Raw genomic sequence first — 22,835 nt, 5'->3', positions numbered from 1 at the left:
TTCCCTTTAAAACGCTTCTCACCAATCATACAACTCCACATACATTCCAAAGACTACTTCCCCTTTAAAAACTCTTCTCACCAATCATACAACTCCATATACATTCCAAAGACTACTTCCCCTTTAAAACACTTCTCACCAGTCATACAACTCCACATACATTCCAAAGACTACTTCCCCTTTAAAAATGCTTCTCACCAGTCATACAACTCCACATACATTCCAAAGACTACTTCCCCTTTAAAAACGCTTCTCACCAGTCATACAACTCCACATACATTCCAAAGACTACTTCCCCTTTAAAAACGCTTCTCACCAATCATACAACTCCACATACATTCCAAAGACTACTTCCCCTTTAAAACACTTCTCACCAATCATACAACTCCACATACATTCCAAAGACTACTTCTCCTTTAAAAATGCTTCTCACCAATCATACAACTCCACATACATTCCAAAGACTAGTTCTCCTTTAAAATGCTTCTCACCAATCATACAACTCCACATATATTCAAAAGACTATTTCCACTTTAAAATGCTTCTCACCAAGTGAAAGCCAGAAAGTTTCAATGGTGAATTCTATTTACTATATAAGGAGAACTCCTACACAGAACTTTCCAGATTATAGAACAAAGAGGAACATTGTAAAATACATGATCAGTATTCTCCTGGTGACATTATGAGATAAGATTTAGGAAATATTCCTCATGAACATAGAAAGGACACTTTTCAATGAAGTATTCATGATTATAAATCCAAAAAGACACAAGGAAGATAAACTGTCTTCTCTGAGAACTATCTCATCTCAGCATTGCTATGTTGGTATAATGTTTGAAAATAAATCAATGCATCTCATCATATAGTGGATAAGAGAGACAGAATATGCAATAATCATCATAGATGCAAGACATCAGTTTAAACAGATATCTGTAATAATAACTAAGAGTGAATTTCTTCTTGATAAAAGTACCAATGAAAAACTTAGAGCTGGCATCATAGTTGGCTGCGAAACACTGAATGGTTTTGCCCTAAAATGGGGAAGAAAGCAAGGATGCCTGCCTTGCCTGTTCCCTCTCAGCATTACACTAGCGATTGTAGTATATAGCATAAGACAGGAAAAAGGTTAGCACACTAATAGTAAAAGGAGTAAAACTACCTTTAATATGCTATGATCTTTCATTGTAGAACATTTAAAGCAGTTTACATAAAATCATTAGCACTTACATGAATTTGGGAAGGTTATTAAATATCAATTCAATATATGAACATACATTATATTTTATATATTAACAAGTGATGATGATTTATACTAATATCAAAACCACACAATACTTTAAAATATAGTAGCATATATGTAATAAAACTGAAAATTAGAGGATTTCTAAGAAAACTTAAAGGATCTAAAGAATCAATGTTTTAATATTTAACTTCTCAGCTTCATGTTGCAATTCATCTCTTAGCTGGTAAAACACTTTAATAAGAGTTGGGCATGATAGTGAATACCTTTAAACAAAACTTGAAAGACAGAGGCAGATAAACCACTGTGAGTTTGGTTTACAAAGAGAGTTCTATACCACCCAAATTTAAACAATGGGACCTTGTCACTGAGCCCCCATATGAAAAGCTATCTAAGTAAAACTTTTCTCTTTTAGAAAATTAATGTCATTATAAAAAGTTTTGGGGAACTTAAAGGGCTCCAAAAGTCTATGTAATTCTGAATGTGAAAGAATAAGATCAGAAGACTTACATGACATTACTTAAAACTTACAATGGAGCTGCAGTAATAAAGACAGTGTGGTATTGGCATAAAAACAAACAGAAAGATAATGGAACATAACAGTGTTTAAAAAGGAATGTGTAGTTTTACTTCAATTGATTTTCAGTGAAGATTCAACTGGAGGACATTCCACAAATGTTTCTAGAATAATTGGACCAAGAATGGACCAAGAAATGATACTATGAAGTCACTATAAAGAACTGAAACCGGGAAGCATGGTTGTGACCTCAGAGTATCTATGTAAAAAAAAATTAAAAGTTCAGTCATCTAATTAATAGCCAAAGAAAAGGTTTTGTCCCTATTTAAAAAAAAACATGGTAAATGTCTGAACATTTTTATATTCTAATTGAAAATAAGATGAGTAGTTTTTCTTAATCAACATTCTATGCTATATGTAGCTTTAACCCCTCAGCAAGGACACTTCTTTTTGCACCAAAGATCTCTCTAGAAAATCACAACCAACCAACCAAAATGTTGCACTGTAGAACCCAGTCCCATAGATGCATCTACAAAACAACTCCTATACATAAGGCCCAGGGGACATGGCAGAAGAGGGGACAGAAAGATTCTAAGAGTTAGAAGATCAGGGACTCTGCTATGAGGCTTTGTCTCTAAGTAATCTCAGAAGTTATACTCACCAAGTTTCACCGATTGATTGGCTGCCTAAACCTGAGCTGTGCAAGGATGATATCAATAGAGATGCCAAGGTAGCTGGGGAAAAGTCCCCAAGCTTTCAACCCTACATAAAGAACTGTAGACAACTGAGAAGGCTGGGAGCAGGAGACAGTCTTCCTAGGGGAAGACCCCAGTGATTGGTTATGTAGTGCCGTATGGTCAGTCCTGAAAACATACATACAAGTAGCATTATACAAAGCACATTTATACATAAGTGTGTGTGTGTGTGTGTGTGTGTGTGTGTGTGTGTATGTGTGTGTGTGTGTGTGTGTGTGTGTGTGTATGTGTATGTGGTGTATACCAAATAACAGTTACTGCAAAAAGAGGCTATGAACTCAAAGCAGTGAGGGGTATATGGAAGAGTTTGGGTTTGGAGGGAAGAAAAGGAAGGGGAAAATGTAAAATTTTTTAAAAGTTTAAAAAATAAAAGAAATAATTGAAAAATAAAACAGTAAAAATGTTTATCCCATCTTGTTAGATAAAAGGACAAAGACAGTTTGTGATGGTATCTTTCTTGTGGTGGTTGTAGAACTTAGTAGAGCTGTGATAAAGTATTTGACTTATTGAATATTTTGGAAAAGAACTTAACCAGGAGTATTTAGTCTTACTCCAAAATTTAAGTTTTCTTTTTAAACCGCTTATCCTATTATTAGTCTTTGTCTTTTTATGTTCTTTATGATCATACAAGGTCTTACCAGATGGATCCTACCTGGATGGACAGTGTCCTGTTTTTATCTGTAGGCCCCAAACCATATTCTAGAGCCTGGTGAGCTTATATCTTGACTACAGCATAGCTCCTATGTTTCGTAGAACTGTTTGGAAAGGATTGGGAGGTGTGGCCTTGTAGGAGAAAGCTTGTCACTGGAATGAGCTTTGAGGCTTTCCTTTCCCATTTAGTGTTCTTTACCTCCTGCTTGTGGATTAAAATGTGAGCTCTCAGCTGTTCCTGCCACCTTGTATTTGCTCCATTATCATTACCATTTAAGTCCAATTAAATACTTTCTCTTGTAAGTTGCCTTGGTCATTGTTTGGTACAGCAATGGAAAAGTAATTAATACAAATACTTTTAGAATTATTTTCCCTCATGCTAGGAACTGAATCCTGGACCTTGTGTGAGTACAAAACATGGAGCTAAACCCATAGCCCAGAATTTACTAGATTATGTGACTTTTTTAGTCAAATTTACTAGAAAAAAACCCCACCATTATTTTAACCAAATAAAATTCCATCAATTTTATATAGTTCTTCCTTTCTTTTTAGCACACCAAATTCCCTTAGAAGCTGCTGTGTTTAAAACTGCAATTATTTTAAGCCCAGCCCTTGAGAGAATATATACAGGACAGAGAACAAAATCTACAGCAAGCAAATTCAATTAGTCTCTGATTTTTATTTGAATTGCTACCTTACTTATGCTAAAGTCAGAACATATTTCATGGCTGGCTTTGAGAATATTAGAGGCTAGCTCCTTAACTATTAATGTCCTCCTGTATTTATCCTGCATAATAAAGAAAGTCACCAGTGTTTATAAGCCTTAAGAATTCTAACTGTATATTTTTCATCCTATGTTTGTACTATTTATTTTTAAATATGGCTGTGTGTAGAATGCCCACCTTGAAATTCTTGAGGAGTTTACCCAGCTGTTGACAATTTCAGGATCCTGGCTGTATCTTATTCAATCACATGTGGCTTTGAGGGAATATTTCACAGTGACTGGTATTAATTTTTTTCTGAATGACCAAATGATCAAGGTTAGTACATGAATCTCGACTGGCCCCTGGTGAGCAGTGAAATGGAAGCTTGACCCTTTCCGTCCTCTCCTTGTATGCAGCTTCTCTTCTATCTGCCATCTTCCCCAGGACTATCCTTTTTCCGCAGTGCAGTTCAGCTGTCAATTCACTCACTCTTGGATTAACCTCTTGTCTTGGACATTCCCCAGGTGCTTTCATTTTAACAACCGTTTCTTGAAGGTGGAGAACTGCATTTGACAATTAATATTTGGGTCCAGGAATGGCCCCTTCCCAATGTTCTGTGTATGGGGAATATATGATGTGTGTAGATCATGTATTGTGTGTACAGTGTGTGCAAGAGGTGAGCACACTCTGGCCAGTCCCTCTGCCATGGCACTTAGAATTATTGCTTGGTTTCAAAGGAACAGAATAAATTTGCCTGGGGAATTGGAGAACTCATGTGAGAAATGATGTTTGAATTGGTCCCAGATAATCACTGAAGGTGGACTACAAAGCATTTCTTGGTATCAGTAAGGGGAGGGCAGGCTGCTGTGGGTGGTAAGGCCAGCTGAAGTGCTTCTGGTACACACAAGGACCACTGAAGGCAGAGGAGCAGGAAAAAGAGAATGGATTGCCTTTTAGACAGCTCATAGATGGACTAGACAGCACTTAGTGACCAAGTTCTCCCTCATGCCAGTTCATTTATCCATTAATTTAATAAACATTTATCTGTGCTTCGCAATGAAGGCCAAACATTGTGCTAAATACTTGAAAAAATCGGAGGATGTTGCTTTTTTCCCTTAACAAGCTTCAAGTAGAATTAGGAAGGCAGACGCTACAATTAACATGAAACACAACAGATACTAGAGGGGGAGAGGGACCTGTGCTATTGAAGAGGAGAGCTCAAAGGTTTCTAAGAAGCTCTGGAATCATTCAGTACTTAGAGTTGTATCTGCAGCTCCTAGGTAAAGACAACACTTGTTTACCAGAGTAAATGAAGCTTAGGTGGGCAGTTGGAGAGGCAGGTGACTGACAAAATTCTCCCACACTTTATCGCAGGCCAAAGAAGTTTAAGGATGTTTAAAGATGGAAGGGCAAAGATATGCACTGTCGTGTCCCTAGGTGCAGGTGTTAGGGGCTCACAAGGTATTTGAATGCAAGATGGAGTCTCTTCAGGATGTCCTGGGAACTCTACTGGGGTGGGAAACTTCTGAGCTAATTAGCTAAAGTAGGATGTGGATAGCTGTTTATCTGTCTTTTTTATCATGTGGAATTCAGTAAAATCTTGTGGAAGCTTCATCCATTAGAAATCAGGGATACTAAGGAATAAGGCCAGAGAATTTGAAAAGCAGCCTCAGTCTGGAGTTAGGCCAGATGGGAGAATCCGGAGCACAGTGGAGCACCAGGCAGGGTTAGGGTTGTTTGCAGGCTGTTCCTCTTCACTAGAAGAGACGTCGTCTAACTGCCACTCTAGAGATTCAGGATCTCGTTTCATTTTATTTTCCTGAGAAGGTAGATGAGAGCCTTCATCGAGAGAGTTTGAAATCCAACAACAGGTTTTGAAAAGAAAGCATTTCTATAACTTGATAGGTATTAAAATCTCACCTAATATGAAGCTCCATTTGGCAGGTATGTGTCATTTAATTCGATATTAATAGCGCTTCTAGTTTTTATGTTTTGTGGGGTAAACATTTGTGTGATATCTTAAAGGGTCTTGTTCCGGACACCCCTAGGGAAATGATTGGAAATATTTGGCAGTGACACTTAATTATCTTATTAAACTCTGGAATTTTTGGAATCATAAAACATCTCCTGCTACCTACCCTCTTACATAAGGGATCATGGGCTATACTTCCTTTGGGTATTTGGAAAGATACTAGACAAGGTACATGTTGGATCTTGCGTGTGTGCAGGACCTATTCCTGGTTCTCAGGAGGGAGGAGTACCTGCTCCCTCTATTGACTTTCTACATTGCCATAAGAAAATTCTCAACACTGGATGGTTTAAACAACAAATACTATTTGCCCACTCCTGTATAAAACCAGCAGTTGTTTCTCCTTCCTTGACTTAAAGATGACCACCTTAAACCCATGTCCTCACATGGTTTTCCCTCTATGCGCTCATAATCACTTAAAAAGCCCCAAGTCCAAAACGAGCCACAATCTGAGGTCACTGGGCTTAAGGCTCCAACACATAAAACTCAGGGTGACACAGTTCATCCCATCAAACTCCCACAGGGTGTTTCAAAGGTGTGAATGTATTCTTCGATGGCTGTGCAGTGTTGCAGTAATGGGTGGCAGGAGATGCTGAGCAGTCTCTAGTGTGTCGTACTCTCTGGAGAGGCTGTTTGTCCCACAGGCCAATGTCAGAGTAAAACTGATGGGAGATTGAGAGAAAGGTTTGCACTGAACTTTGCGGTGGTGACGTTAAGGTAGCCTGTGTCCTGTTGTAAGTTGATGGCTGGTGACGTGTGTGTGTGTGTGTGTGTGTGTGTGTGTGTGTGTGTGTGTGTGTGTGTGTAGGCCAGAGGTTAAGATTAAGTGTCTTCCTCAATCACTCTTTACCATATATTTTAAAACAGGGTCTCTCACCAAGTCTGGAGCTCATCAATTGTGCTAGACTGGATGGTGAGCTCAGGGATCCTCCTGTTTTCTGTTCCCCAGAATTAGGATTTCAGGAACAGGTGCTAGGTCTGCCTTTTGATGTGGGTTCTGGGAGATGGAACTTAGGGATTCATGCTTGTGTAGCATGGCTGAGGCATCCTCAGCCCCAGTGGCTGGCAATCCTAAGGCAATGTGTGTCCTCTCTCTAGAACTCCTCAGTGCCTCCACACTGAACTGCTCACTTGCGTTTTAGCTGTGTCCTTAAGCAGTGCGCTTGTGCCCTGTGAAACAGCTTATGAGGAACAAATGTATTTAATGATTTCAAGAGAGCTTGGGCAAGATGCTTAGACAACCCATATGTGGAATCAGCAGCAAGAATATGGATTTTGGAATGGGTGGACTCTGATATCTCCCAGAAGCGGTCCTGAATTCAGCCATGCTCCTGTCTCCAAGCCACTGGTCCCTCCTTCGTTCCTGTTCTTTGATAAGAATAAAGGAGGTTGGGCCATTCAGCTTTTTCACTGAACACTGAAATGCTTTGCAGATATCATCATACTCATTAGGGTTGTCATAGATTGTTAATTAAATTACAAATCAATGTATCATATGAATGTCCAGGCTAAACACAAAAGGAGCCTATTTTGCACGCACTGGCTGCCCAGGCAGGACTCTCTCTCTCTCTCTCTCTCTCTCTCTCTGATTTCTTGAGTCATGCCGAATTATTCAGTCCTGTTTTTACAATTTCAACATTGAGGAGAAACAACAGAAAGCAACAACAATTGCCACTACAAGACATAAATCAAAATGAATAATTCACAACTACTGTCTCCTTTCACTCTGTCCTGCCTACCTCTGACTGATCCTGGCTTTGCTTTCCATTTCACAGTGCTCAGCAAGGCAGACAGAAGAGAATTCTCAGCTTGAGCAATAAAGATATAGACAAAGGGCTTCTTCGTGAGTCACCCCAGAAGATCCATTCTTGAGCTGCTGGAGACTCAGTCTGACATTAATTCCTCTTTGCTTACACATATACATGCACCCATGTGTAGGCACACACACACACACACACACACACATACACACACACACACACACACACACACACACACACACACACACATGGGGGGTGCGGGGAGTAGGAGGGAGGCTCATCTGCCATTTAGAGGTTCAAAACCTGCCAGCCTCTTTCCAATCAGCAGTTTTTGAAGCTTTTCATTCTTGTATCCCCTCTTAATGATTTCAAACAGCAGCCGGATCCTAAGGGTCCTCTCAGCTGTGACACCTTTTTGTATTCATGCATTGCACACTTGTCCAGTCCAGTTGTCCTAAATTCATATTTAAAAGTGGAAAAAGACTTGAACTCAGGAATGGGGTTGCCAGGTCTCAACTGCAATCCCTGGCCACTGTGCAGGCCGGTCGGCTGGATCAGCAGCCTTTCTGGTCAGCAGCCTTTCTCACATGTTCTGTCAAGTTTCCAAGCATCTGCTGGCTAACAGGCTTCTTGGCCTTTCTTTTGCTCCAGGTCAGTGGGCATCACTCCAGCTGGGCTGGAGTCGCTCAGCCCAGCCAGAGTCCAGACCAGTGCACTACAAGCTCTCCATCACTCATTCCCCTGGAGCCACTGGAGAAAGGGATGCGGGGGTACAGAACGTGCTAAGGAGCCCAGGATTCTTTACGTAGAAATTTCTACCATAGTCTAGAGTCCAAATCCCAGCTTTAGTTTAGTTTCATATTGACAACCAAGGGATAGGGGTGGAGAGGGGACAGAGAGGGATAGAGGGAAGAAGGGAAGGAGGAAGGGGAGGAGGGAAGGAGGGAAGGAGGGAGAGAGCCCTACCAAACGCCAGTTAGTCATCAATGGTAAAGATTAAGGAGAGCCTCTTGGATGCTCTGAATTAATTATCTTTCCTATTCGCATGCTTGCATGCCAGGCAGAGAAGAGAAGATAAAGTATCCAGTGCATGTGATTGGCATGCCTATGTCTTTAATATATAACTTGGCAAGATTTCTTTTAATTTTGCAATTTAAGTGCAGGGGTTCAGTGATTTGAGTTTTTATTTTCTCATTTTTACTTTTCCCTTTGCACCAAAAAGGGGAAGAGACCTGATTTTCTCCCTCTTCTTTTAAGGACATTGATGTGCATTAAGATTACCAAGTTAGTGCAGAGCTGGGCCCTGGCCCTCCCATCAGTCTTTAATCATTCCTGAGGGGGCAGGAGGCATGGTGATGCAGAGGTGGGTGTTGGAGAGAAAAGGGAGATGCTTCGGCTCCAGAGGGCCTGGAGGCAGAGTCACTGAGAGCTGTTTCCATGGTAGTGCTATGGAAACCAGGTTCCGAGCCTTTCCTCTTCCTGGAGTGGAATTTCCATGCTTCATATAGCATGGGCTCCAATGCAGCCTCTGGCGTCTGATCCACATGGTGGCTTTACCATTGTCACCTTCTGTGACCTGTTCTTCTGGCCTCTTAGAAGTAGGGGGAGTGTAAAATATAAGAATATAGACTGAAGCACATTCTGAATCTTGAAACATCCTTCCCACTTTTAAAAATCAGGATAGAGGATAAAAAGTTAGTTTTCTTCTGAGTTGTCCCCTTTACCAGTTACATTTTGTGATCTCATGCTTCCCATGACTTGACAAATGTGGGCTAGGAGGCCGATCATTGTTGAGTCACTATAGGTTCTTCATTATGCAAATTTCTCTCCAGTGTGTGCTCGGCTGGCAGGGCTACAGTGGAAACCTTCTCTACATGGGGGAGTGTGATGGGGGTGGCACACGTGTGTGCACAGTTGTTCACTCTCCAGACACAGGAGGTTGATTGGGCTTGCAGTTATCATCTGCTTGTGTTCTTTGAATGGAAAGATTCCAGTGTGGGGAATGACGTCAAACGCAGCTCATGAATGCAGGTACCAGAGGAGAGAAAATGGGTAAAATCTGCAAGCGTGGTTTTGAGAATGGGAGAAAGAAAATGAATGAGGGTTTTAACCCTACCTTTTTACTTCAGAAATAGGCAAAATGAGCTTTTGTGAACAGCAGCAGACTAGATATTTTACAGCGAGTGCTTATTTTGCTCATTTTGTTAGACTTTAAAAACTGGCAAGCTTATACTCACAGGCTTACAGACAAACTCTGCTTGTCATTTTGCAGAGAAACATTCCCAAAGGGCATGTATTAGAATGTGAATCTGTATTTTTTTCAGTATTTTCTATTTTCTTTCTGTGTAAATATGCTATTCTCTCTCTCCCTCCTCCTCTCTCTCTTCTCTCCCAAATCTGTCTCCCAAATTACCTTCTTTAATCATCCCATTTCAATTAGTCAAATTGTTTTCTTCCTCTTCCTATTCTCCTCGTCTTCTTGTTCCTCTTGTTGTTCCTCTTGTTGTTGTTATTGTTGTTGTTGTTGTTCTTCTTCTTCTTCTTCTTCTTCTTCTCCTCCTCCTCCTCCTCCTCCTCCTCCTCCTCCTCTTCTTCCTTCCTCTTCTTCTTCTTCTTCTTCTTCTTCTTCTTCTTCTTCTTCTTCTTCTTCTTCTTCTTCTTCTTCTTCTTCCCCACATGCGAGGGGAAGTACTGTACCACTCTAGCTTTAGTAATTTTACTTTTTGTTTTGAGACAAGTCTTGCTAAGCCATCAGAATGGCGCTGAACTCACGCGGCAGACCAGGCTCTTCCTGCCTCAGCCTTCTGAGCAGTTATATCATCAGACCTAATTTGAATTATCAAATTATTTTTAAAATAAATTTCTGCTTAAGGAATTTGTAAGCCCTTAGATGTTACATCATTAGTTCCTATATTTTATTGTCTTTCAGTAACGTCTTACTGTGGTTTTGTTTCTGTGTTGTCAGAATGATGTCTTCCTGTGCTGACCCATATGCCCATTGCATATTTTTTTTTACTTGAAAAGATGCTGCTGTTTAATCTCACCTCAGTATATCGAGCTGCTCTGAGGAAAGCTTTCTCACTCAGTGACCAAGATTCAATCATCTGTCCTTTAGTTCTTTGGCTACAAACATTCTCCATCTCTACATCATTCTGCTGAACATTTGTCCAAACAAAGAAGACTAATGGCCTTGGGAAGAGCTGAAGAGAGAGAAGGATGGCTGATATTGAACTGGGTTTTTGACCTATCAAAGGGCAATTTTATATGTTTTAACTGAAGATAAAAGTGAAATGTAAACAAAACCTAGAAAAACAAGGTTGACATTTAAAGATAGATTTAAAAACTCAAAGAGATGAAAGTTAAGAGGGAAGTAGAAATAGCATTCACAGACAAGAAGAACCACAAAATAAGATTCCAGGCTTCTCTATGCTTGTAAGCTGGCAGTGGCTACTAGAGCAGCCATGAGCCACCTGTGGCTATTTCAAGTTAAATGAACTAACATGAAATAAAGCTGAAAATGGATTCTCAGTTGTTCTGAGCCATAGCTGAAAGGCTTCATAGCCACATTCAACTGTTAGCTTGTTTGGATCACACAGACACAGAGTACCCCCTTTTCTTGGGATGTTCTAAGGGCCGCTACTCTAATTTTGAGGAGATTTTGATCATAGAAGAAAAAATTAGGTCAAGGGAATGTCAGGGTCTTTTTTTTTTTTTTTTGAAAAAAGCTACAGTGGTAGACATAGGCTTGAAAGGGCTCTAGTTATTCTCTGAAACTCATTGGATGTCTTCTTTAGGACAGAGCCTCATGGCCACTCATAACTGATGCTGTATGTCGTTATAATCTGAATTTGGAGCATCTTCTAAAGTCTCCCAAGTCTGAGTCTCTAGCACACAGTGCTACTGCATGGGACCTGTAAAATGTGGAGTCTTGTGGGAGAAATTTTAACTATTTATTGTAGTCCTTTGTGGGGGATGTTATAGGGATCCTGGACTTTGTAGCTTCTCTTTGCTTTCCAAATGCCATGGGGCTAGTGGCTCTTCCCTGTGGGCATTCCTGCATGGTGTACTTCCTAGCTCCCAGTCCAAAAACAATTACAGTTGACAAACTCCATGGACCAAGATCTCCAAAGATATGATCCCAAACAAGTCTTTTCTCCTTTACATGTACTCACTACAGGTATCGAGTTGCAGTAATGGTACAGTGGCTCACACAGGGGCCCAGTGAAATGTCCTAAAGCCTGGAACTCACAAAGCAAGCATCACATTAGCAAAAGCACATCTCTGGCCTGGAAGCCAGCTTTGCCAATGTTGAGGGCCTTGTGTGTCTTTTCTCTTTATAGACTTTCTCACTGAGTGTTAGCCCATTCTGAGGAACTCATGAGTGAGGAAAGAGGTTGGTCTCTTTTTCTTTTCACATCACTGGAATGGTTTGGAGCCTTCAGCTTCTGGACCTCAAATTCCTCTCAACTCTGAACAACTAAATCTTGATCCAAAATATAAACATCTGCTCTGTCCTTCCCTAGGCTGTAATCTCAGTTAACATTTCCATTTCTTCCAAATCGAGCCATTCTGGGCATTCCCTTTAGTTATCGCATACTTGTCACTGTTTCACCTGAGACCATGTTGACTTGTAGGCCCAATAGATGGTAGAGGGCAACTTGTGGCATAAAAGCACTCAGGTTTTCATCTTTCTCTACTGGAGAGGCTGGTTAAAATGACACTGAGGAAAAGAGACTCACGAAGGGTGATTTCATTACCTGTTTTGGGAAATTGAATTCATGTATTGATAAGGTAGTGGTGGTTGTTGCTGCTGCTGCTGTTTTTAATGGAGGAGTTTATTTTGACTTACAGCTTCTGAGAAAGGGTCCAAAATGAGAGGAGGGACATGGCGGTGAGAGTGAAAATCTGAGAGAACATGCTTTTAGCTGCAAATGGGCAGCAAAGAGAGAGAACAGGGGATGGGGTAAGACTATAAACTCTCAAGGCTATAAACATCCCAGTGATGTGCTCCCTCCAACGAGGCTGTTCCTCATAAAGTGTCTATAGCCTCCCCAAAGGCATCACCAGCTGAAGACCAAGTGTTCGAATTTGTGAGTTTATCAGGGATATTTCTCATTTAAACTATGATAGGACCCAACCTAATAGCCCTGTTTTGACTTTGTTCTTTGATTATTTTAGGTTTTTTGAGAACTTTAAACATGCATATCTACGTAACTCTTGCCTCTCTCTTCCATGTCAAAGAATGTTTCTTAAAAAAAAATGATAATGCACTCTGACATATTCTACAGCTCACTGAAGGAATTAGTACTCTGGAGTTAGTCTAAATCCTTGGTAAATGCAAGTGTCTTTATGTTTTAGATCGTCAGCTTCCTGTATGCATAGAACCTTGTAGAAGAGTCATTGAGAGAGAGGGGGAAGATATTCCAACATCACTAGTTCATAGTGGGTTCTTCTTAACATTGCTGATTTCATTTCGGTTTTGATTTCTGTCATTATTGCTGCCAACTGACATTTTACTCTCATCCTGCATCTGGTTGCTGGGACCTAGCATGTAAGAAGCGCTGGAATGCTTGGGACCCAGGCCAATTTCCACACTTCTCCTTTCTGTTCTCTTACCTCCCAACCTGTATGTTACGATTCCTCTATTTAAAATGGAAAACTCTAAATAATATTAAATGATTTTTTTTTGGCCTTTACTTTTCTTGACTTTCAATTTTAAATAAAATCCTCTCCAACTTCCCAATTATCTGTCACATTCTGGTGTTCTGGATGCCAGTTAGCTGTGCTCTGTGAGTCTGCCATCCTCCTTGTCACTCTAAGGGAACGTCTGTTACCTTCCCAGCCCAAATGCGAATAGTCTGTGGCATTCAATAGCTCGTGTTTGTGGTAGACAGCCTGATCAAGATCCCTGACTGTGCTATTTACTGCATTGTTTCCTCCCCACATCCATTATTTATAGATGTTATGGTCTACTCTCCATAGACACTTCAGGTTTAACAGTGAAAACATTCTGGCTCTTTATTTATTCTATTTTTATATTTTATTTGTTGGGTTCTTATACTATTCTTTCTTTATTGAATATCACAGATTATTGTTCATGGAAGATGCTCAAAATTTAAATAGATTCAGTTGAAGGAAACAAAAAGGGAAATGGAAAAATATGTACCAATGAACATGGAGGTCAGAAAAAATAGGTATCAGAAAATGCTAATATCATAAGCAAACAAAATTAATTTCAAATGTTTGGTCACAGAAGATGTTTCAGTCCATATTTTGCTAATATTTTTTGTTTCTACATGGAAGAAACCTACCCTTATAATTTCTTTCAGTTTCTTCTGTTAGGTATAGATCTAGAAGTATTATGATGTATAAAGTTTTGGACACAGTTGCAAGCTGTAAAATACACATTGAACTGACCTTTTTGAGGTTTATTTGATTTATTAACTTAAAATTCTAACTCTGAGCCTGTGACTAGCACCATACCCCGAGATTCATGAGAATCTCTCTTTCACTTTTGAGAGTTCCATGACACAGTGGCCATTGATCCTGGGGCTCTCCAGGGTCTGCAGAAGGTGATAGATCCCATTTTCAGAAATGTATCCACTTGCGAAATTTCACATGTTGAGGGGGAGGAAAGATCCCTTAAGACTGATCAATAACCCCAGGTTTAGCATTTCCCACCCTACCATCATCTATTTCTCTTATTATCTCCTTCATTCCTCATAAAAATTGATCTCTGTGCCCTGTTCCAGTCACAAGCCTTACTGTCCGTCTCTATTTCTGCTTTCCCATCGTTCTTGTCGGTGAGTTGGATCCTGCAGATCTATATATCAAGCCCAGAGAGTACTGCCTTTGAAAGAAAACAGCTGGGGTAGCATTCAGGAAAGTAATATAGTACCCGTGTCACTACAAGCCAGGGTAAGACCTGTGATGTTTCTGTAGTCATTGTGAGCTTACACGTTACAAGACTAGCTTATTTCTACGTGGCAGCTGTCCCTTGCAGAAAGGAACTGGATGATTAGAGTTTGATTTTTATACTGTCAACTATATTTTGGCATCTTCCTGATATCCCCTTCCTGATCATTGATATGTGTCCAATTTCATTTCCCTGAACTCAAGCCTTCAGGTTTGGCTGGCTTCTATAGCTGGCAATGGATCAGATAAATGAATATTGCTGATAGATGCAATACATTAGTCTTCTTTGATGTGACATGTAGCCAGTGTTTTATTGCAACACTGGTAGCTAAATTCAGTTCATAGAGTTGGACTTTCAGACCAGGTGGTACAGTTATTTGTGGGAATATATTAGGTGTTCTGGGATGAAGATAAGCATGGATTTGGGGGATCAATACGAAGCTTTCCAAGGTTCAGGCCTTGGAAAAATGAGTGCTATTTGATGTTCCTCTCATCCATCTGGTCATCAAAAGAAACCAACATTTGTGAGTGCCTACTATGTGTTTGACAGTTCATAAGTGTGAGATATATAAAACTGCCAAGCAGAGTGACATAGATTCTGCTTTTGATTTGTGTCAAGTCCAGAGTATACACACGCGCATAACCCTTCATTCATTCAGTAGCAATGGGGATTACTTTGCGTCTTGGGGTCTTCTACTATGAGACGTGAGCTTCTAGGAAAAAATAGGCTTTTTACAGCAATTCTAAAGGCCTTTAGAATGATTATGTACTAAGCCAATAATGCCTCTTTAATAGATATTTATTAAGTATCCATTAGAGAGTGGGCCTTGGGGATCTGGAGTGGGAAAGACAGGATCTCTGTTTTTATGAAGCTTGCCTTTTTGTGTGGAAGGCAGCAAGATAAACAAAAAAATGTGATTTGAGAAAGAATTGTGTGCTATGAAGCAAATAAGGAGGTTAAGGAGATTAAGTGTGATGGAGGTTATAAATGTGATGTTTAAATCATTAAACATCATTCATTGAGATGGGGTGGCAGGGAAGGTCTCTTGGGAGAGACAGTATCTCATTAAAGGCATGAAGGGTGGGCACAGGAGGTCAAGATACCCCATAGCAGGAAAGGTGTGACCTTTCAGGTACGAAAAGATCTCCCATATAGAACAGAGGGGGTTGGGAGGGTAGAAGTGAGATTACGGAGGCTGACTGCCCTGATGAGAATCCTGGATCCCTGGAGTTGTCTCGGTGTGCAGAGAAGGGATGCCAGGTTATATGGTTATAAAGGAGGCCTCTACTTTCGATTTCTGGGTGAAGATTAGGTGGAGTGGTAGGGGCTCCCTAGCAGAACAAGAGACCAAGTTAGGTCCATTCACATATTCCTTATTCATTTAGTTCTCCTACGTCACAATGTATTTTGCCTTTGAGAGATTCAACTTCTGGTAGGTTTTGATTACTCCAACCTTCATCTCCCTACTTGAGCCCTTCTTAAATATTCATGGTGGCCATCTCTGTGGTTAAGACTTCCATTTTCATGCTGACTTTGGCAAGTGGTTTTGTCCTAGATAATAGTTTTAGAAGTAACTAGTATTATTTAACTTCTCCAAATATAGCCAGATGGCGGGAATACATTCTGTCTTGTAATGTTCATGAAATCCTTCCCATCAGGAAATTGTTATTCTCATTTTGCACTGAGGACATGAAAGCTCAGAGATATGAAGTTCCAGTTGTGCCCACACACACTGTACCAAGGCATACTTTTAGATGTCTAAACCTCTCAGGCTTCCAACCACACCACATTCTCCTATCATCCCCTATGAGCAGCAGATGGCTCAGTGGGTGATGCACTTAGCTCACAAGCACAGGGACTTGAGGTTGGATCCCCACGACACATGTCAGTCTAGACATGGTGGTGTGCATCTGTAACCCTGGCTCTCCTACGGAGAAAACAGAGGCAGGCCATTCCCTAGGAGCTCTTGGACAAGTGAGCCTGGTGTACATATTGGTGAACAAGAAAGCCTTTCCCAAGGTAGAAAGAAGGTAAAGTGGGACTGTACGTACACATGCACACACAATTAGAAAACAAAAGACTCTTGAAGAATATGGTATAACATTAATTGAAAGTAGGGAATTAATTGTTTTGGGGGGGCTGGTATTTTCAACAATGGTTGCTTTGTGTGTGTGTGTGTGTGTGTGTGTGTGTGTGTGTGAGAGAGAGAGAGAGAGAGAGAGAGAGAGAGAGAGAGAGAGAGAGAGAGAGAATATGTGTGTGTGTGTGTGTGTTTATATACTGATTTTGTCCCTGGGCCACTCTTGTCAATATCTGATGACACTGCTGATGATCACAGCTTCGGGTGGGGTGCCACTGGTCTCTACTCGAAGCTGGGGTGCTGCTTCAAGTGCCCATGTTGATAACTAGTTCGTAAAAATGTCAGTGGGTCCAAAGTTGAGCAGTTCAGTGCCAGGGCTGGTTTTTACATGCCCAGTCTTCTTACAAATGTAACTAGGGCACATTGTGGTTTTCAGTCTCACAGGACAAGTTAGAGACCATGCAAGGAGATGGAGCCCATCTATATGCTAGTCTTTGTTGAAGGCTAGCTCTTTTTCTTGCATTGTCTCATTGATTGGCTTGTAGTGTTAGCTCTTATCTGAGAGGAGAGGGGCCCTCCAGATATTGGGAGTCATTTATAGGTGTTGGGACTTAAGCCCTGAATGACTTCATTGTTTCACCCCTGACTTCCTCTGGAGAGGTGAGAACAAAGCTCTCAAGCACTGAGAAGACTCTCCTGCCAGAAGGTCCTGAGAAAGCACTCAGGACATACTTAGAGTCCTGCCCCCAGACTCAGAGTGTCTGGGAAGCTCTCAGATGTGGTGGCAGTTAGCACCCCTGCAGAGTTTAAATGTGCAGTGTGGATCTGCAGAGATGTCTCAGCAGCGGGTAAAGGGCTTGTTTTGCAAGCATGCTTAAGGACCAGAGATCCTCAGCAGCCTTATAAGGTAGTATGCTGCTGCCTATTTAGCCAGTGCTTGGAGGTAGAGACAGAAGGATCCTGGGGGATTTCTGGCCAGTCAGCCCACCCAGTTAGTGAGCACCAGGTCTGTGAAAATCTCTGTCTCAAAATATAGTGTACAGAGTGATAGAGGAAGACATCCGATATCCACTTCAGTCTTCCATGTGAACACGCACAAGCATGTGAGTCCACATACCTGTGCACACACCTGCATACACCACACATTTACCCCTTCCCCCTCCCCGTGTGTGTGTGTGTGTGTGTGTGTGTGTGTGTGTGTGTGTAGTATACCCTGATGGGAGGGAGAATAGCCTCCACAGAACATGTTCTTCTCCCAGCGATCAGGCTGCCTTCATAAAATATGAACGAGTTGCTCAACCTGGGCAGTAAGAGCATTCAGAGCTGCAGGAATGTATGATGCAGAACAAGACTCTCCACATAGTTAGTTTACAGGGACTCTTGCTCTCCGTACCCATCGTCTGTCTAGATCAAGTAGCTCATTCCAGTGCTAAGAAAAAACCATAACAGACGAGGCATCCTCTTTCTGCACCTTAATGTTGACTCAGGGGAGTGATCTGCTGCTGCGTGGAGGCTGGAGGCCCTTCTTGAATGTGCTCTTGCTATGGGAGAGCAGGGACCCAGAGTAGGCTCTGGTCCTTGACTCAGTGCCCTTCTTTTAGAAGCCTCTCAATACCTTTACTCCCCCCTGGCTTTCCTGACTATAAAAAAGATGCCTTGTGCTTAATAAATGTCTGCTTGTAATATTCTGAAACAAGGAGACTAATCAAAGGCCCAGTTCTGCAGAACGGGGCCGCTAAATGACAAGATTAATTTCCGTAATCAAGCAGCTTAATTTGGACATTTTCCCCCTCTGTGTTGCTGATTGAAATTGAGGCAAATTTCGCTGTGGTGAGATTCTATCCTTGCCTAGGAAGGCTTACTTACTGGCAGGAGAAGAGGGGATGCAAGGTGACTGGCCAGAGAGATGAAAAGACGGGAGAGCAAAGAGAAAGTCACTGTGTGAGGTAAGATGCGGACAGGTGGGTCAGTGGAGGAGTGGCTAGGGTTTTCTCAGGCTTATGGAAACTGTCGGGAGGAACCCTATGCTCCTGTCCACACAGCTGCCTCTCACTGCCTTGAATCCTTTTCCCAGGGGAATTGGAGTCTAGCAGTTACTGGCACTCACACAGCCATGACTTTAGGTCTGTAGGGAAGTATGGGAAGTTGTTCTGTCCTGCTAGAACAGCATTAAGGAATGCAAACACTGTCGGTGACTACCAAACTTGAAGGCAGAAAGTCAAGACTACTCACTAATCTGCTGGGACATGAAGGAGAGCAGACTGCAGCTGAAGATGGATGGCTCTTAGTTTTGTACAAAGTACTATTATTCACAAGGCACATTCAACACATTTAAGTGTCAGGCAGTATTTCTCAAAGTAGAATTTGAACTAAAAACTTTTGATACTTCTCTCATCCCATATACAAGATTCGAATTATTTGAATTACAGATTCCAATGTAAGACCAGGAACTGTCAGCATACTGGAAGAAAATATAGGAGGAAAGTGTTAGAACTTTAATTCATATGAGGAATCCCCCCATCACTGCCTTTTCTTTTTGATGGTGTTTTATATAAGATGTCCTCAAAGACATTTGGTAGCCTTGGAATCTGCCTCTGCTCCCCAAAATCTAGGATTATAGGAGTGCAACACCACAACTGGGTGCAAAGATTTCTTTTAAAATATGATCCCCAGAGCACATATGATAACATTTTAAAAATGGGCAAATGAGTTTCACTGAACTGAAGCCATCTTCCCAGAAAAGGAAACAATTAACAAAAAGAGAATGCCTTCTGAATGGCAGAACATATTTGCAAGCCATAGATTTGTGACGGAGTTAATAGCCACACTACAAAGACTCCAACTCAACAAAAGAGCAATCTGATGAAAGCTGGTCATGAGGGTGGGACCGTAGCTCATTTGATAAAATACTTGCCCTGAAAATGTAAGGTCCTGGGTCTAATCCTGAGAATCCACATGAAAAAGCTGAGCATGACTACACACTCCCGTGATGCACACATATACACTCCTGTGATGCACACACACTCCTGTGATGTACACACACTCCTGTGATGCACACATACACGCCTGTGATATACACACTCCTGTGATACACACATACACTCCTGTGATACACACACACACTCCTGTGATGTACACACTCCTGTGATACATACTCACACTCCTGTGATGATACACCCCTGTGATGCACACACACTCCTGCGATGTACACACACACCTCTGTGACACACACACTCCTGTGACACACACACACACTCCTGTGATGACACACTCCTGTGATGCACACACACTCCTGTGATACACACACACACACTCCTATGATGTACATATACTCCTGTGATGCACACACACACTCCTGTGATGTACACACTCCTGTGATGTACACACTCCTGCGATGCACACACAAATTCCTGCTCTGCACATACATTCCTGCAATGCACACACACACACTCCTGTGATGTACACACATACACTCCTGTGACACACACACTCCTGTGACACACACATTCCTTGACACACACACATATACTCCTGTGACACACTCCTGTGACACACACACACTCCTGTGACATGCACACATACACACTCCTGTGACACACACACATTCCTGTGATACACACACTCCTGTGACACACACACATACACTCCTGTGACACACACACACTCCTGTGACACACACACTCCTGTGACTGCACACATACACACTCCTGTGATGCACACACACTCCTGTGACACACACACACCTGTGATGCATACTCACACTCCTGTGATGACACACTCCTGCGATGCACACACTGGTGATGTAGATACAGTCAGTGCTCACTGCTGAGGCAGTCTAGACTACTTCGCAGGTTCCAAGCCAGTGAGAAACCCTTTCTCAAAAGTCAAACTGGATGGCTGTCTGAATAATGGCATCTGAGATTGACCTCTTGCCTCTACACACATCTGTACATGTACGTACACACCCTACACACATGTGCATACGTGTGCATACCTACATATGCCCAAATATTCTATAATGCATATATGTATATTTCAAAACATCATTTGTATACTATCAGTGCATGTGTGTATGTGTATTTTGTTACTTGTCAAGTAAAAACACAAAAAGAATTGAAAGTATTTTTGCACTTTTACTGACATGGAGGGTAATAGCTTGAAGGTTTAATGTCCTAAGCAAAGCAAATGCTTCACTGTGGGGATCCAGTATCTTGTACTATCCTGTACTCCAGGCACAAAAATTTCAAGGGAAAAAGCGATTTCTCTCTTGTAAGTTAGAGTAAATATTTGAACTTTCAATTAGTCAGATTTTTCCAGCCTCAGTCTCATTCCTGGTCTGAGGTTGTTTCATGATCCTGGGGGCCTGCCTGGTTTGAGTGGGAAACGTGCTGAGGAACATTTGTCTAGGTGCATGAAGGTTTTAATACAGACTTTGTCTTTGTGCCTTTGTGGGTCATTGAAGTGTCCTGGGCTCCAGTTTCTTAACTATAAAACAGATAACAACACTGATCTGCATTACAGGAAGATAATTCGTCAAGGACCACAAAGCTCTGAATGAGCATTATGTACTAAATAAATACTAAAAGATTATGCAAATTGACTCCTAAATTTAAAATATATCAGATCAAAGCCAAAGTAGACTGAAATTATCAGAAAAGGGGCAAGGTTTTGTGTACCTTTCTGTGTGCTGGGGACAGACAAGAATCAGTGTATTATCCAGTGGTCCAGGAAACTGTGGTTTAATGCAGAAAGGCATACAGGGATTGGGTCACCAGTGTGCACACACGTCCTTGTCCTCACAGCTGGGATTTCAGTGAACCCTAGTTGGATACATTTGCTCATTTTTTACAAATCTCAAGTGTCCACTGTGGACATTATTGCTTCCAGGCCCTTTGCTGAGGCCTCATGGAGCCTGAGATTTATTGGAGGAGATAAGACATAACCAAGTGTGTATAGTATAAATCTCTGTGGGCAGCGCCATAGGAGCTGCAAGACTAAGTGTTATATATAGACTCAGAGAGAGACTTAATTAGACTAAGCAGAAGAAAGTGCACTGGCATAGATGTCCTGGGAGGACAAGGACCAAGAGGAGGGCAGGACAAGGGAGCCATGGAGAGACCACTCAACTAGATGTGGAAGCTGGAATAAGAAGTGGAAAATGTGAACTTTAAAGAATAACCACTTTGGATCTGTTGTGTTCCCTTTTGGTGTTGAAGGTGTGAGGGAGGGAGGACTCCAAGCTGGGTAAGGGTGGATTATGAAGACCCTAAATAATGACAGAAAGGCATATAAAACCAAAAATGATATGGGCAGCGACCCAGAATACCAGTAGAAGGCTGATCTTCCTGATATGCTTCAAAAACCAGTAAGCGGAGGGGGAAGACCCACAGGCTGTGGAGAATGATGCCAGCTTTGCATAGCTTTCTTACTAACAGGAACATCCTGTGGCAAGAAAGGAGTTCTGAAGCCACAGACATGGGCAGGTCCCCAAAAGATGCAAAAGCTTCGCAGGTTTAAACTTGTCTCCCCAGGATTACACATTCCAATGGAAAGGTATAATGTGTGTGGTTTGGGTAGAGATAAAAACAGGGTCAATAATGAGTGAAAAGCACTTAGGAACCTGACAGCTGATATTGAGCACAATGTCCTTCTAGTACAGCAGTCTAAAATCGACAGGAGGAGAGGGGCCCAGATGGCTGGTTGACGCCTTTGCAACAGTAGATCTGCCAGGAGGAAAACAATGTCCTCGAGGGTGGACTTGGCACGGGATGACCCTGTGTGAGCTGGGGTTTGCTTCGGAATGTGTCTTCTGTTTCAGTTCCCAGGGTTTGCGCTGTTATGTCGTATGTGCAGAAACACAGCAAAAGGGCCTCTCCAGAAGAACAGTTTCGCGCACCTAGTCACAATCATCTTGAGTTTCATCAGAGTGTTTAACCTTGGTTGAGAGAGGCTTTGGCTTTGTAAAATCGATGTTTTTAAAGTGCATATCTTGTGCGTAGACGTCATGGGCAGAGGACAGAGAGGTGAGGTGTATCCTGAGCTGGTAACTCAGTCTGCCTCAGCAGTCCTTGGCAGGGTATTAGACACAGAACTGAGCAATGCCTGTCACGTCTGTCACATGACTTTTCCCTCCTCCTCCCCCCTCCTCCTCCTCCTCCTCCTCCTTCCCTCCTCCTCCTCCTC

General features: G+C 41.8%; 1 protein-coding gene and 1 long non-coding RNA gene across 8 annotated transcripts in view; both read left to right on the top strand.

Moving 5' to 3' along the window:
• Nucleotides 1-22,835, top strand: part of Grin2b (glutamate ionotropic receptor NMDA type subunit 2B) — a 504,020-nt gene that overhangs the window by 218,298 nt on the left and 262,887 nt on the right. The window lies entirely within an intron of this gene.
• LOC116099712 lies at nucleotides 9,530-11,174 on the top strand. The gene is made up of 2 exons (XR_004122355.1): nucleotides 9,530-9,687; nucleotides 10,622-11,174. It is a non-coding gene; the product is annotated as an uncharacterized LOC116099712 (long non-coding RNA).

This window comes from Mastomys coucha, unplaced genomic scaffold, assembly GCF_008632895.1.
Source record: "Mastomys coucha isolate ucsf_1 unplaced genomic scaffold, UCSF_Mcou_1 pScaffold20, whole genome shotgun sequence".
In the NCBI taxonomy this organism is placed as follows: domain Eukaryota; kingdom Metazoa; phylum Chordata; class Mammalia; order Rodentia; family Muridae; genus Mastomys; species Mastomys coucha.
Note: the sequence above shows the minus strand (reverse complement) of the source record. Positions and strands in the feature narration are given on the sequence as shown.